The following is a 14388-nucleotide window of genomic DNA, read 5'->3' as shown; positions in this document are numbered from 1 at the left end:
AAGTTATCTTTCACATCTACTTTCACTACCTATTTATAATTTCTCCTGATGGTGACATTGTAAAATACTAATTTTTTCTTCAGGCTTTAGTATACCTCTGTAGTTTTAATTCTGATGAAGGTGCCATAGAAACCAAATTATGTCTATCTTATCAAATCACTGCAGCAATCCCTAAACTCTTGTTCTTATAAATCATTTTATTCTGTGATTTATCAAAACCCAACCCTTCATACATGAATCACTTTCAGATTATATCGTATTGGACTTTGGATTGATTGATTGTTGGTTGCTTTTATCCAGTGTCATATATTGCATGCATGTTCAGGACGAAGTTTTTGGATAGAAGATGAAGCTGGACAAATAAACACAAGTTATCCTCTTTAACTGATCATTACAAATTAAACAAAGGAAAATCTTATCTTGCAGGTTCTTTAACTAAAATTTATGCTAGATTTCAAAATATCATTTAAAAATTGAAATTGTCGTCCGAGGGTTATTTTCAAATCACACTTAAATATTTCATGACATGTTGAATAATCTTGTAAATAAACAAACTGAAATATGTCACATCAAATAAAATAAAAAGGTTGATACAATAAAACTACATAAAATTACAGAATGAATAATCATTACAACTATATAAAAATACATATATACCTATTAACAAACTGAGCATTACACACTAAATGCTTTGGTTTTTGAGTTATAAGCCACACCCCTATGTTCTATTTTTAGCCATGGCGGCCATCTTGGTTGGTTTGGCGGGTCAAGACAAACATTTTTTAAACTAGATACTCCAATGATGATTGTGGCCAAGTTTGGTTTGATTTTGGCCCAGTAGTTTTAGAGGAGAAGATTTTTGTAAAAGCTAATGCCGGATGACTGACGCCGGATGCAAGGTGATGAGAAAAGCTTATACCTGGCCCTTTGGGCCTGGTGAGCTAAAAAAACAAAATATTTCATATTTTAAATAATAATTAAACAAAAACTTAACACTTCTTAACAAGTTTTCTTGCTATTCCCTTAAATGAGGGAAACTTTTGCCTCATAATTCAAAATGCATAAATGACACAACCTAATGTTTTTATAAACATTTACCAGTGCACATGTTGTTATAAAACAGACCAAGAAAGCTATTGTCCAGCTTGCACATTATTGTGTGATGCATGTACATACACTTTTAATTGGATACAAACAAAACAAGCAGTAGTCCAGTGAAATTTAAAATTGGTACTATGAATCAGAGAGGAGCATAAGTTAAGGATCAAAATAAGCAGTAGTCCAGTGATATTTAAAATTGGTACTATGAATCAGGGAGGAGCATAAGATAAGAATCAAAATAAGCTAAATATTGATGGTTGTTGAACTCCTTTTAAAGATATTTGATATCTAATACATGTATTTTAAAAATGATGGGAAATGGCTGACACAGACTTTTTCCATCAAATTAGCATTGGCATTTTTGGGGTCTAAAATCTTAAAAAAAGAAATAGAGAATCTGCGTAAATTTTGGTAAATGACCTTTTATGAACTTTTAAAGTCTTAAAAATGAAAAGAAAAGTGGGTGACAGAGTGCAAAATATTTTTCACTGAATCATAAAAAGAAAGCATAGGAGTTCAAAAATAATAATCTGACAAAATTTCCTAAACCTGACATGACTGTAAAAGGGTTTCAAATTTCCTGAATTTTAACACTAGAAATAAAAATTCACAAGATTTGATCTTAGTAAATATAAAGTTTCACAACATTTTTGACAAAGTAAATCAATTTGGAATAACAGCTCATATCTATATATAAATTTTCATAACAATCCTAGCACAAAAAGAATATTTCTAACAAATACTAAGTTTAATTCATCAAATTTGACACTAAAATCTATTTGTAGTAGCATATTGTATCTATATATGTAAATATATGCATTTTGATAACAATCTAGGCATGTTTTGATTTTTTTTAACAAAAACTATGTGTTTACTGTAATGGATTATCTCCCTTTTTATCCTTACTTATCACTAAGTATCATAAGCTTTAACAATAACAAAATAGAAAATAGATAAAAAAAAAGATTACATTGTGTTAAAACAAAGGAAAATAGATATTTTTGTTCACAAATTATGATGTTGTAATTTGCATACAGATTAATTAACTAAATACAATGAAAACATGCAATAAGTTTTTTTGACAGATACAGAGGTCATGAATCAATGAAACAAATTATTTTACATTGTGTTGGTTGTGATTGGTGAATTATTTCCTACTATTTGGTGCCATTACAGTACTTAATGTTTCTATTCAAATCTATATGGTGTTATTTTAAGTACTTATAAATAGTAAAATCTATCTGTTGTCATATTAAGTACTTTAGGCTACTGTTTAAATCTATTTTGTGCAACATTTTAAAAGTACTTTGTTTCTAGTAAATTCTATTAGGTGACTTATAATTACTTTTATTTCAAGGATATTATGATTATTTATTATTACAAATGTTAATAAACAAACTGATATCGTTGCACAATTTGTTCATATGAATTAATAAATGTCAGGGATTGTTGGAGTATTTAACGATGTTTGCATGTTTTAATTTCTAGGACACCTTCATCAGAATAAGAACTACAGATGAGTACAACATGATGAAGTAATAATTTGCACTTCAAAGTGTCAACAGGGGGAATAATCATAAATAGAAAATGAAAGTAGGTATGAAAGTAAACTTTAAAAAGAATGTTAAATAAAATTTGTTTAAAAGTGTTTAATCAATTTTGCAGAGGTACATGCTTCCAATTGGCTTCGCTCAGAGTTACATGTCTCTAATTGGGACCGCTCTGCCAGAGGTACATTACTTCCAATTAGTGTTAGCAGACAGAGATATATATGCACTGCTTCCAATTGGCTTCGCAAGGACAGAGGGTACACTCCCAATTAGCTTCACTAAGAGGTACATGCTTCCAATTGGCTTCGCTCAGACAACCGTACATACTTCTTCAAGTGTTGAATTGGTACAGGCCTGCAAGTCTGTACTATTTCCATTGTAGGAAATGATACATAATTGCAAGTAAAATGTCGTCCAAATTTATAAAAAAACATATTTTATTAAACATTCTTGATCAAGTTATCTTTCACATCTACTTTCACTACCTATTTATAATTTCTCCTGATGGTGACATTGTAAAATACTAATTTTTTCTTCAGGCTTTAGTATACCTCTGTAGTTTTAATTCTGATGAAGGTGCCATAGAAACCAAATTATGTCTATCGTATCAAATCACTGCAGCAATCCCTAAACTCTTGTTCTTATAAATCATTTTATTCTGTGATTTATCAAAACCCAACCCTTCATACATGAATCATTTTCAGATTATATTGTATTGGACTTTGGATTGATTGATTGTTGGTTGCTTTACGTCCAGTGTCATATATTGCATGCATGTTCAGGAGGAAGTTTTGGATAGAAGATGAAGCTGCACAAATAAACAAAAGTTATCCTCTTTAACTGATCATTACAAATTAAACAAAGGAAAATCTTATCTTGCAGGTTCCTTTAACTAATATTTAGACTAGATTTCAAAATATCAATTAAAAAATTGAAATGGTTGTCTGAGGGGACGAGGCTATTTTCAAATCACACTTTTCCATGAAATGTTGAATAATCTTGTAAATTAATAAACTAAAATATGTCACATCAGATAAAATAAAAAGGTTGATACAATAAAACTACATAAAATTACAGAATGTATAATCATTACAACTATATAAAAATACATATATACCTATTAACAAATTGAACATTACACACTGAAGATTCAATGAAAACAAGCCAGAAATCTAATATGTCCATTTTTAGATCCTTAGGAGCAAAAACAATATGTTCAGTTTTGTCTTGATTTACTGTAAGCATATCTAATTTGAACTCATCTATGCAATTATATCTGTCAAACCAGCCTTGTGGTAATCCTCATACAGAGCCTTGTTGTAATCTTAATTGAGAGCTGTGGTAATCTTAATAGAGAGCCTTGTGGTAATCTTAATAGAGAGCCTTGTGGTAATCCTAATTGAGAGCCTTGTGGTAATCCTAATAGAGAGCCTTATGGTAATCCTTATTGAGAACCTTGTGATAATCTTAATTGAGAGCCTTGTGGTAATCCTAATTGAGAGCCTTGTGGTAATCCTAATTGAGAGCCTTGTGGTAATCCTAATAGAGAGCCTTGTGGTAATCTTAATAGAGAGCCTTGTGGTTATCCTCATACAATGCCTTGTTGTAATCCTAATGAGAGCCTTGTGGTAATCCTAATTGAGAGCCTTGTGGTAATCCTAATTGAGAGCCTTGTGGTAATCCTAATTGAGAGACTTGTGGTGATCCTAATTGAGAGCCTTGTGGTTATCCTAATAGAGAGCCTTGTGGTAATCTTAATAGAGAGTTTTGTGATAATTTATGTTCAGTTGCTTCAGTAAAATCTTGTCAATGAAATGGCATAACAGATATTCGGTAGAAGTATTCAAGATGTTCAATCAGAATCAGCTGGTCAATAACTTCAAATGCAGCAGATAAGTCTCACATACCAAGAATAGCACAACAGTTGTTATCAAGTGCTAGCTCAATGTGATGAACTTTATTGAAAGCTGTGTCCTTTGAATGAAAACATGCACGGTAGGCTAACTGTATGTTAACATTAAGATAAGACAAAATTAATTCCAATTCTGATATGCAGTCACAGTTATCATGGTAATGGTAGGCTGAAAAAGAATTAAGACACTTTCAATTTTTCTGGCATATAAAGCAAGTGGAATGATTGTCTATTTCCTAAAATGTCCTGTACCCAGTCAGGAATATGGCAGTTGATATCAAATAGGTTTTTTTCGCAGATTTAGGCGGGATTGTGGCAGGATAGCGCCCCCTTAAAATTTGCAAAGCATGGGTGTCCTCAGAAATAAAAAGTATTTGTTGAGAGGACGAAAAATTAAAAAGTAAGTTTATCACAACAAACATGATTACTTTACAACAAACCTATGGTTTGTTTAAGTTCTAAAAATATAATATACTTCAAAGGAAGGTGTCAAACGCACTACAGCAGCATTTGATAAAAAAATATCCTATAGGCTGGTTAGCTGTTAATGTAAAACAATTGTTACATTGTAGTTGTGGTTTTTATAAACAACTTCTTTGATAATCGAAGTTCCAAAACATCCATAACTCACTTTCCCACGAATAAGGTGAAAGCGCCCTGCTCGGGGATGGTTTGGATATTTCATCATGGCACGGCCAAAAAACAGTTAAGGTTTAATTTTTTTCTTAATGAAAGATAGAAATACAAGACTGGTTCAATCAATAGCTTAGTTTATTATTTGTATCATTATTCAATATCTCTGTGTCAATATATGTTTCTCACTTATGACCTATAAATTTTGCCAAGGCATGAGGTTGGTGTATCGATAACAGTTCCGGGTAGAAAACTTCAGTGACTGTATTTTCGGCTCTCCCTTAACAGTCGCACGTTTAGTAAGTATGGTTTTGGGAAACAATGATAGTCCGTCGGAAAAGGACGATAAATGGCTGACCTGTGTTAAAAGAGAGCACAATCTCTTGCACGTAAAACCCTTATAGATTTCGAAAAATAGCAGGCTAGTATGCTGGTAGAAGACAACACTTGCACTCGTAAAGTGGAAAGGAATTCATATAAGTTGTAATACCTAATTGTTTCCCAACCCACTATAAATAAACCAGTTTAAACAAAACAGTCAAGAGAATGTGTAATTGTGGTACAATAGACATTTATGGTTAAATTCCTGTAAAAATGGTTGGATCAAAATGGAAATCAACCTCACACCATGGCAAACTATCGTAACAAGTATGAGAGCTGTCTATCAAATGGTTCCAGGTGTTGCAATCACAAGGTGATATTATTACAATACTCTTTCTTACCTTAAAAGTCAACTCCAATGGCTATTTAAAACATCAATCCATACTGACAAATTATAATAAATGCTGGCCTAAAAAGTAAAATGATAAGTCATTCGAAATTTGTTAAAAAAATCAGTGTTCAAATATCATTACAGATTCCTTTAACTTTGGATTGAGGAACATTTGTATTTTTTGTTGGTAACAATTATCATGGATTGATGGACAATTATATTTTTGTGGGTAACATTTTCAATTTATTCAGGATTTTTGTGGGTAAAGATTCCCATGGATTAAGGAACAATTGTATTTTTGTAGGAATTTGATTCAGTTTTTTGCCAAAGTCTGCATACAAGTCATAGAAAATTTGCTAGGAGATGAAGGGAACACAGTTTGACATCATCTCAAAAACACAAAAAATATGACATCTACTTGACTTTGACACGAACGTCAATTGTATTTGTTATTTTCATATATTTCCTGTTTACAAAAACATTGATTTTTTGAAAAACTAAGGATTTTCGTATCCCAGCCAGGAATAGAATACCTTAGACATATTTGGCACAACTTTTCTGAATTTTGGATCCTTAATGCTCTTCAACTTAATTCTTGTTTGGCATTATAACTATTTTGATATGAGCTTCACTGATGAGTCTTATGTAAACGAAACGCACGTCTGGTGTACTAAATTATAATCCTTGCAGCTTTAACTATCTATTTCAAATCTTTAAAAACTTCAAAGTCATAAAAATATGAAGAAAAAAAGTTTTCTCACCTCTTTCAGCTTTAAAAACTAGAACACTTCCTTTAAATTATTTTATTCCGAAAATAAAATGTGTTTCACTAGAAGAATTACATACCTACTAATATATATGCAGTATTTGACCAAGTCCACATTCATGAAAACATTGTCGCTGAAATAACATACAAAATAATTAAATGAACACAAATATATATTTACAAATCTATTAAATCAGCAGCCTAAAATTTAGTTTTCTAACATTTTTTTTATATTAATTTCAACCTCAATTTTGTTTTACTATTTGCTCTTTCAGTTATCTTCCATTGAATTAAAACTTCCATTTGAAGGAAAATCCTATCTCAGATTACTTTTTCTGATATAAAATTTTATTCCTGAAAAATGGTTCTAAAAAATTCAAAAATGACAAATCAGAAAACACTGGGATAAAAACAAGCTTAAATTGGAGGATTCACTTCTGCTAATGCCCATACGAGAAAGTCAACCTACTCTCTTAACAAAACTTTTCTTGCTAGATTAATTCTCATAGACATATCCAATGGAATTGAATTTCTAGGCCAAATTGGCTCAGCTGAACCAACATTGCGAATGGGAAGAAGGTGTATAATATCTCATACTATCAGTCTTATACCTTCCAAAAGAAAATTTATAAAAAATATTCTCATCAAGAGGATAGCTGACCTTAGATTTTCTGCTTCAACCCATTAAAGAAAACCATAGTGGTGATGGATAGATTGTGAAGATTGATGTCCAACATACTGATGGTGTGAGGATAGTTATATCTCACACTATCATTCTTAGGCCTTCAATATGGAGGATCCTTGACAATCTTCTAGTCAAGATACAGCTTCCTCACATGACAGAAAACCAAAGTGGCGAAGTGGAAGGGAGTAAAGCATCCCAGTCTTTGAAAATTGATGTCTAAGACATTGATGGTGTGAGGATGATTATATCTCACACTATCAGTCTAATGCCTTCCATATGGAGGATCCTAGACAATCTTCAAACCAAGAGGACTTCTGAACCCAAATCTTCGGCTTCATCACATGGCAGAAACCAAAGTGATGAAGTGGAAGGGTGTAAAGCATCCCAGTCTGTGAAGATTGATGTCTAAGACACTGATGGTGTGAGGATGGTTATATCTCACACTATCAGTCTTATGCTTTCCATATAGAGGATCCTAGACAATCTTCAAGTCATGAGGACTGCTGACCTCAAATCTTCTGCTTCATCTCATGGCAGAAAACCAAAGTGATGAAGTGGAAGGGAGTAAAGCATCCCAGTCTGTGAAGATTGATGCCTAAGACATTGATGGTGTGAGGATGATTATATCTCACACTATCAGTCTAATGCCTTCCATATGGAGTATCCTAGACAATCTTCAAGTCATGAGGACTGCTGAACCCAAATCTTCTGTTTCATCACATGGTAGAAAAGCAAAGTGATGAAGTGGAAGGGAGTAAAGCATCCAAGTCTGTGAAGATTGATGTCTAAGATACTGATGGTGTGAGGATGATTATATCTCACACTATCAGTCTAATGCCTTCCATATGGAGGATCCTAGACAATCTTCAAACCAAGAGGACTTCTGAACCCAAATCTTCGGATTCATCACATGGCAGAAACCAAAGTGATGAAGTGGAAGGGTGTAAAGCATCCCAGTCTGTGAAGATTGATGTCTAAGACACTGATGGTGTGAGGATGGTTATATCTCACACTATCAGTCTAATGCCTTCCATATAGAGGATCCTAGACAATCTTCAAGTCATGAGGACTGCTGAACTCAAATCTTCTGCTTCATCTCATGGCAGAAAACCAAAGTGATGAAGTGGAAGGGAGTAAAGCATCCCAGTCTGTGAAGATTGATGCCTAAGACATTGATGGTGTGAGGATGATTATATCTCACACTATCAGTCTAATGCCTTCCATATGGCGGATCCTAGACAATCTTCAAGTCATGAGGACTGCTGAACCCAAATCTTCTGTTTCATCACATGGTAGAAAAGCAAAGTGATGAAGTGGAAGGGAGTAAAGCATCCAAGTCTGTGAAGATTGATGTCTAAGATACTGATGGTGTGAGGATGGTTATATCTCACACTATCAGTCTAATGCCTTCCATATGGAGGATCCTAGACAATCTTCAAACCAAGAGGACTTCTGAACCCAAATCTTCGGCTTCATCACATGGCAGAAACCAAAGTGATGAAGTGGAAGGGTGTAAAGCATCCCAGTCTGTGAAGATTGATGTCTAAGACACTGATGGTGTGAGGATGGTTATATCTCACACTATCAGTCTAATGCTTTCCATATAGAGGATCCTAGACAATCTTCAAGTCATGAGGACTGCTGAACTCAAATCTTCTGCTTCATCTCATGGCAGAAAACCAAAGTGATGAAGTGGAAGGGAGTAAAGCATCCCAGTCTGTGAAGATTGATGCCTAAGACATTAATGGTGTGAGGATGATTATATCTCACACTATCAGTCTAATGCCTTCCATATGGAGTATCCTAGACAAACTTCAAGTCATGAGGACTGCTGAACCCAAATCTTCTGTTTCATCACATGGTAGAAAAGCAAAGTGATGAAGTGGAAGGGAGTAAAGCATCCAAGTCTGTGAAGATTGATGTCTAAGATACTGATGGTGTGAGGATGATTATATCTCACACTATCAGTCTAATGCCTTCCATATGGAGGATCCTAGACAATCTTCAAACCAAGAGGACTTCTGAACCCAAATCTTCGGCTTCATCACATGGCAGAAACCAAAGTTATGAAGTGGAAGGGTGTAAAGCATCCCAGTCTGTGAAGATTGATGTCTAAGACACTGATGGTGTGAGGATGGTTATATCTCACACTATCAGTCTAATGCCTTCCATATAGAGGATCCTAGACAATCTTCAAGTCATGAGGACTGCTGAACTCAAATCTTCTGCTTCATCTCATGGCAGAAAACCAAAGTGATGAAGTGGAAGGGAGTAAAGCATCCCAGTCTGTGAAGATTGATGCCTAAGACATTGATGGTGTGAGGATGATTATATCTCACACTATCAGTCTAATGCCTTCCATATGGAGGATCCTAGACAATCTTCTAGTCATGAGGACTGCTGAACCCAAATCTTCTGCTTCATCACATGACAGAAAACCACCAAAGTGATGAAGTGCAAGGCAGTAAAGCATCCCAGTCTGTACAGGTTGATGTCAAGGATACTGATGGTGTGAGGATGGTTATATCTCACACTATCAGTCTAATGCCTTCCATATGGAGGATCCTAGACAATCTTCAAGTCATGAGGACTGCTGAACCCAAATCTTCTGCTTCATCTCATGGCAGAAAACCAAAGTGATGAAGTGGAAGGGAGTAAAGCGTCCCGCTCTGTGAAGATTGATGTCTAAGACACTGATGGTGTGAGAATGGTTATAGCTCACACTATCAGTCTAATGCCTTCCATATGGAGGATCCTAGACAATCTTCTAGTCATGAGGACTACTGAACCCAAATCTTCTGCTTCATCACATGGCAAAAAACCAAAGTGGCGAAGTGGAAGGGAGAAAAGCATCCAAGTCTGTGAAGATTGATGTCTAAGACACTGATGGTGTGAGGATGGTATATCTCACACTATCAGTCTAATGCCTTCCATATGGAGGATCCTAGACAATCTTCAAGTCATGAGGACTACTGAACCCAAATCTTCTGCTTCATCTCATGGCAAAAAACCAAAGTGGCGAAGTGGAAGGGAGTAAAGCATCCCAGTCTGTGAAGATTGATGTCTAAGACATTGATGGTGTGAGGATGATTATATCTCACACTATCAGTCTAATGCCTTCCATATGGAGGATCCTAGACAATCTTCAAGTCATGAGGACTGCTGAACCCAAATCTTCTGTTTCATCACATGGTAGAAAAGCAAACTGATGAAGTGGAAGGGAGTAAAGCATCCCAGTCTGTGAAGATTGATGTCTAAGACATTGATGGTGTGAGGATGATTATATCTCACACTATCAGTCTAATGCCTTCCATATGGAGGATCCTAGACAATCTTTTAGTCATGGGGACTGCTGAACCCAATTCTTCTGCTTCATCACATGGCAGAAAACCACCAAAGTAATGAAGTGCAAGGCAGTAAAGCATCCCAGTCTGTACAGGTTGATGTCAAGGATACTGATGGTGTGAGGATGGTTATATCTCACACCATCAGTCTAATGCCTTACATATGGAGGATCCTAGACAATCTTCAAGTCATGAGGACTGCTGAACCCAAATCTTCTGCTTCATCTCATGGCAGAAAACCAAAGTGATGAAGTGGAAGGGAGTAAAGCATCCCAGTCTGTGAAGATTGATGTCTAAGACACTGATGGTGTTAGAATGGTTATATCTCACACTATCAGTCTAATGCCTTCCATATGGAGGATCCTAGACAATCTTCTAGTCATGAGGACTGCTGAACCCAAATCTTCTGCTTCATCACATGGCAAAAAACCAAAGTGGCGAAGTGGAAGGGAGAAAAGCATCCAAGTCTGTGAAGATTGATGTCCAAGACACTGATGGTGTGAGGATGGTTATATCTCACACTATCAGTCTAATGCCTTCCATATGGAGGATCCTAGACAATCTTCAAGTCATTAGGACTGCTGAACCCAAATCTTCTGCTTCATCTCATGGCAAAAAACCAAAGTGATGAAGTGGAAGGGAGTAAAGCTACCCAGTCTGTGAAGATTGATGTCTAAGACATTGATGGTGTGAGGATGATTATATCTCACACTATCAGTCTAATGCCTTCCATATGGAGAATCCTAGACAATCTTCTAGTCATGAGGACTGCTGAACCCAATTCTTCTGCTTCATCACATGGCAGAAAACCACCAAAGTGATGAAGTGCAAGGCAGTAAAGCATCCCAGTCTGTAGAGGTTGATGTCAAGGATACTGATGGTGTGAGGATGGTTATATCTCACACTATCAGTCTAATGCCTTCCATATGGAGGATCCTAGACAATCTTCTAGTCATGAGGACTGCTGAACCCAAATCTTCTGCTTTAATCACATGGCAGAAAACCAAAGTGATGAAGTGGAATGGAGTAAAGCATCCCAGTCTGTGAAGATTGATGTCTAAGACACTGATGGTGTGAGGATGATTATATCTCACACTATCAGTCTTATGCCTTCCATATGGAGGATCCTTGACAATCTTCTAGTCATGAGGACTGCTAAACCCAAACCAAATCTTCTGCTTCATCACATGGCAGAAAACCAAAGTGATGAACTGCAAGGGAGTAAAGCATCCCAGTCTGTGAAGATTGATGTCTAAGATACTGATGGTGTGAGGATGATTATATCTCACACTATCAGTCTTATGCCTTCCATATGGAGGATCCTTGACAATCTTCTAGTCATGAGGACTGCTAAACCCAAACCAAATCTTCTGCTTCATCACATGGCAGAAAACCAAAGTGATGAAGTGGAATGGAGTAAAGCATCCCAGTCTGTGAAGATTGATGTCCAAGACACTGATGGTGTGAGGATGATTAAATCTCACACTATCAGTCTAATGCCTTCTATATGGAGGATCAAAGACAATCTTCTAGTCATGAGGACTGTTGAATCCAAATCTTCTGCTTCATCACATGACAGAAAACAAAGTGATGAAGTGCAAGGGAGTAAAGCATCCCAGTCTGTGAAGATTGATGCCTAAGACATTGATGGTGTGGGACGGTTTTATCTCACACTATCAGTCTAATGCCTTCCATATGAAGGATCCTAGACAATCTGCTAGTCATGAGGACTGCTAAACTCAAATCTTCTGTTTCATCACATGGCAGAAAACCAAAGTGGTGAAGTGGAAGGGTGTAAAGCATCCCAGTCTGTGAAGATTGATGTCTAAGACAGTGATGGTGTGAGGATGATTATATCTCACACTATCAGTCTAATGCTTTCTTATAAAGGATCCTAAACAAACTTCTAGTCAAGAGGAGAGTCCTGGATACCGATAGTATCAGTCTAATACCTTCCGTAAAAAGGACCCTAGACAATCTTCTAGTTAAGAGAGGTGAAGTAGTGAAGGGGAGAAGCAAATTAGCTACGGTTCTATAAACAAATTTCAAAAGGTAGTTTTGCCGATTTTCCTCAACAATAGTTAGAAATTCAGTTCTATTGGATTCGTCTATAAAAATAGGATCTGCCTATAGAAAGCTTTTGTTAAAAAGGTAGGGTTAACTCATTTGGCTATAGCAGAGGTGAATTCTCCAGTTTTAGCAAGTTTTCTAGATCGGTAACATCCAATGTCTTTTGCACAGATGAATGCTTACCATCATAAAGCACATGTCCTACCGGAAATTCAGCACTATAGCTATAATTTTGATGTACAATAAAAAAAAAATGCCTGACCAAAATAAACTCATCCTACAAACAAAGATGGTGGTCATCATACTGACAGTACTATTTTTAGGACCATATTAAGAATACAGTAGAAGATTTAAGTTATTAGTATTTTACCTTGTGGTGATTGTAAATTAGTATTGTACCAACAATAATCCAAAAGACTTGTATTAATTTAACAATTTTTTACCTTGGAGAATATATTTTATCTACAGGTTACCTTTTCTGTGGAAGGACATCCTGATACTGGCTTCAGGATTCGGAAGAGCAATCTAAAGAAGTAAAAACAATTTTGTATCAGTATTATCGGTATACAACTCAATGCTGTCAGACAGACATATACATCTTCCAATATTTCAATATTTCGAGAAAAAAAAATAATATATAGTTTTGACCAAAGTACCATGAGGTTATGGTAATAAAAATTTATATCTGGATACAATCTTATCATCATAATCAATCTTCTGTCCAAGTTTGGTAGAAAAGCAGGATATTTTAAGAGAGTTATCAAAATTTCAAAGACTAACCACAGAGTAAATATTGGTGGATGTCGCCACCTTTTACAACGACAATGACAGAAAGTAGGATTGATTTGTCTTGCTTTTTTGTCACAGGCTCGACAAAAAAAGGGGCAAAATTCTAAACGTGAAAGAAAGTGCTAAAAAGGTCAAATGTTATAAACTAACCTGTTTGCTTGTGCTCGCCAGCTCAGCTGTGGCCTATCTGGACTTAAAAGTGCATGTAGACAAAGGTAAATGCCAACTGCAAAACACCTGCCTCTTCCTTTCGATATACCAGTTTCAATTCTCTGTTATGACTTTGGCATAAGGTATTCAGCCAAGTTGTTATTTTTTTTAAATAAAAAAAAGGCAACTAAAATGTTGATGAAAGTAAAATATCCGATTTACTATTTTGTAATTTACAAACATTGAGAGTCATTAAATTATCCCCATTTAAAAACTTTACAAAAATATTTAATCATTCCAATTTAAAAACTATACAAAAACAGTTACACATTCCGATTTAAAAGCTTTACTAAAAACAGTTAAACTTCGTAATTAAAAAACTTTACAAAAACAAAAACTATATGTAAACATCCCAAATTAATTTACTTTTTTACAAAAATCAGTTAAAATCCAAGTTATTTTTTTCCAAAACAAGATTAACATCCCCATTTAACAAGTTTACAAAAAACAGTTTCACCATGTTCAACATCCCCATTTGAAAGCTTTACAAAAACAGTTAAACATTCGAATTTAAAAACTTTACAAAAACAGTTAAATATTCCCCTTTAAAAGCTTTACAAAAACAGTTAAACATCTGAATTTAAAAACTTTACAAAAACAGTTTAACATCCAAATC

At 35.1% G+C, this 14388-nt stretch overlaps 1 long non-coding RNA gene across 1 annotated transcript; it reads right to left on the bottom strand.

The window, feature by feature from the left end:
• Positions 1-4491: 4491 nt before the first annotated feature.
• Positions 4492-13921, bottom strand: LOC134684178 (uncharacterized). Its single transcript, XR_010101193.1, has 5 exons — positions 13713-13921; positions 13247-13298; positions 6755-6808; positions 5919-5986; positions 4492-4732 (listed from the first exon to the last, which is right to left on the bottom strand). It is a non-coding gene; the product is annotated as an uncharacterized LOC134684178 (long non-coding RNA).
• Between the last annotated feature and the right edge of the window lie 467 nt (positions 13922-14388).

The sequence above is a fragment of the Mytilus trossulus genome, chromosome 9, assembly GCF_036588685.1.
Source record: "Mytilus trossulus isolate FHL-02 chromosome 9, PNRI_Mtr1.1.1.hap1, whole genome shotgun sequence".
NCBI lineage: Eukaryota > Metazoa > Mollusca > Bivalvia > Mytilida > Mytilidae > Mytilus > Mytilus trossulus.
This window is presented reverse-complemented; position numbering and strand designations above follow the sequence as displayed.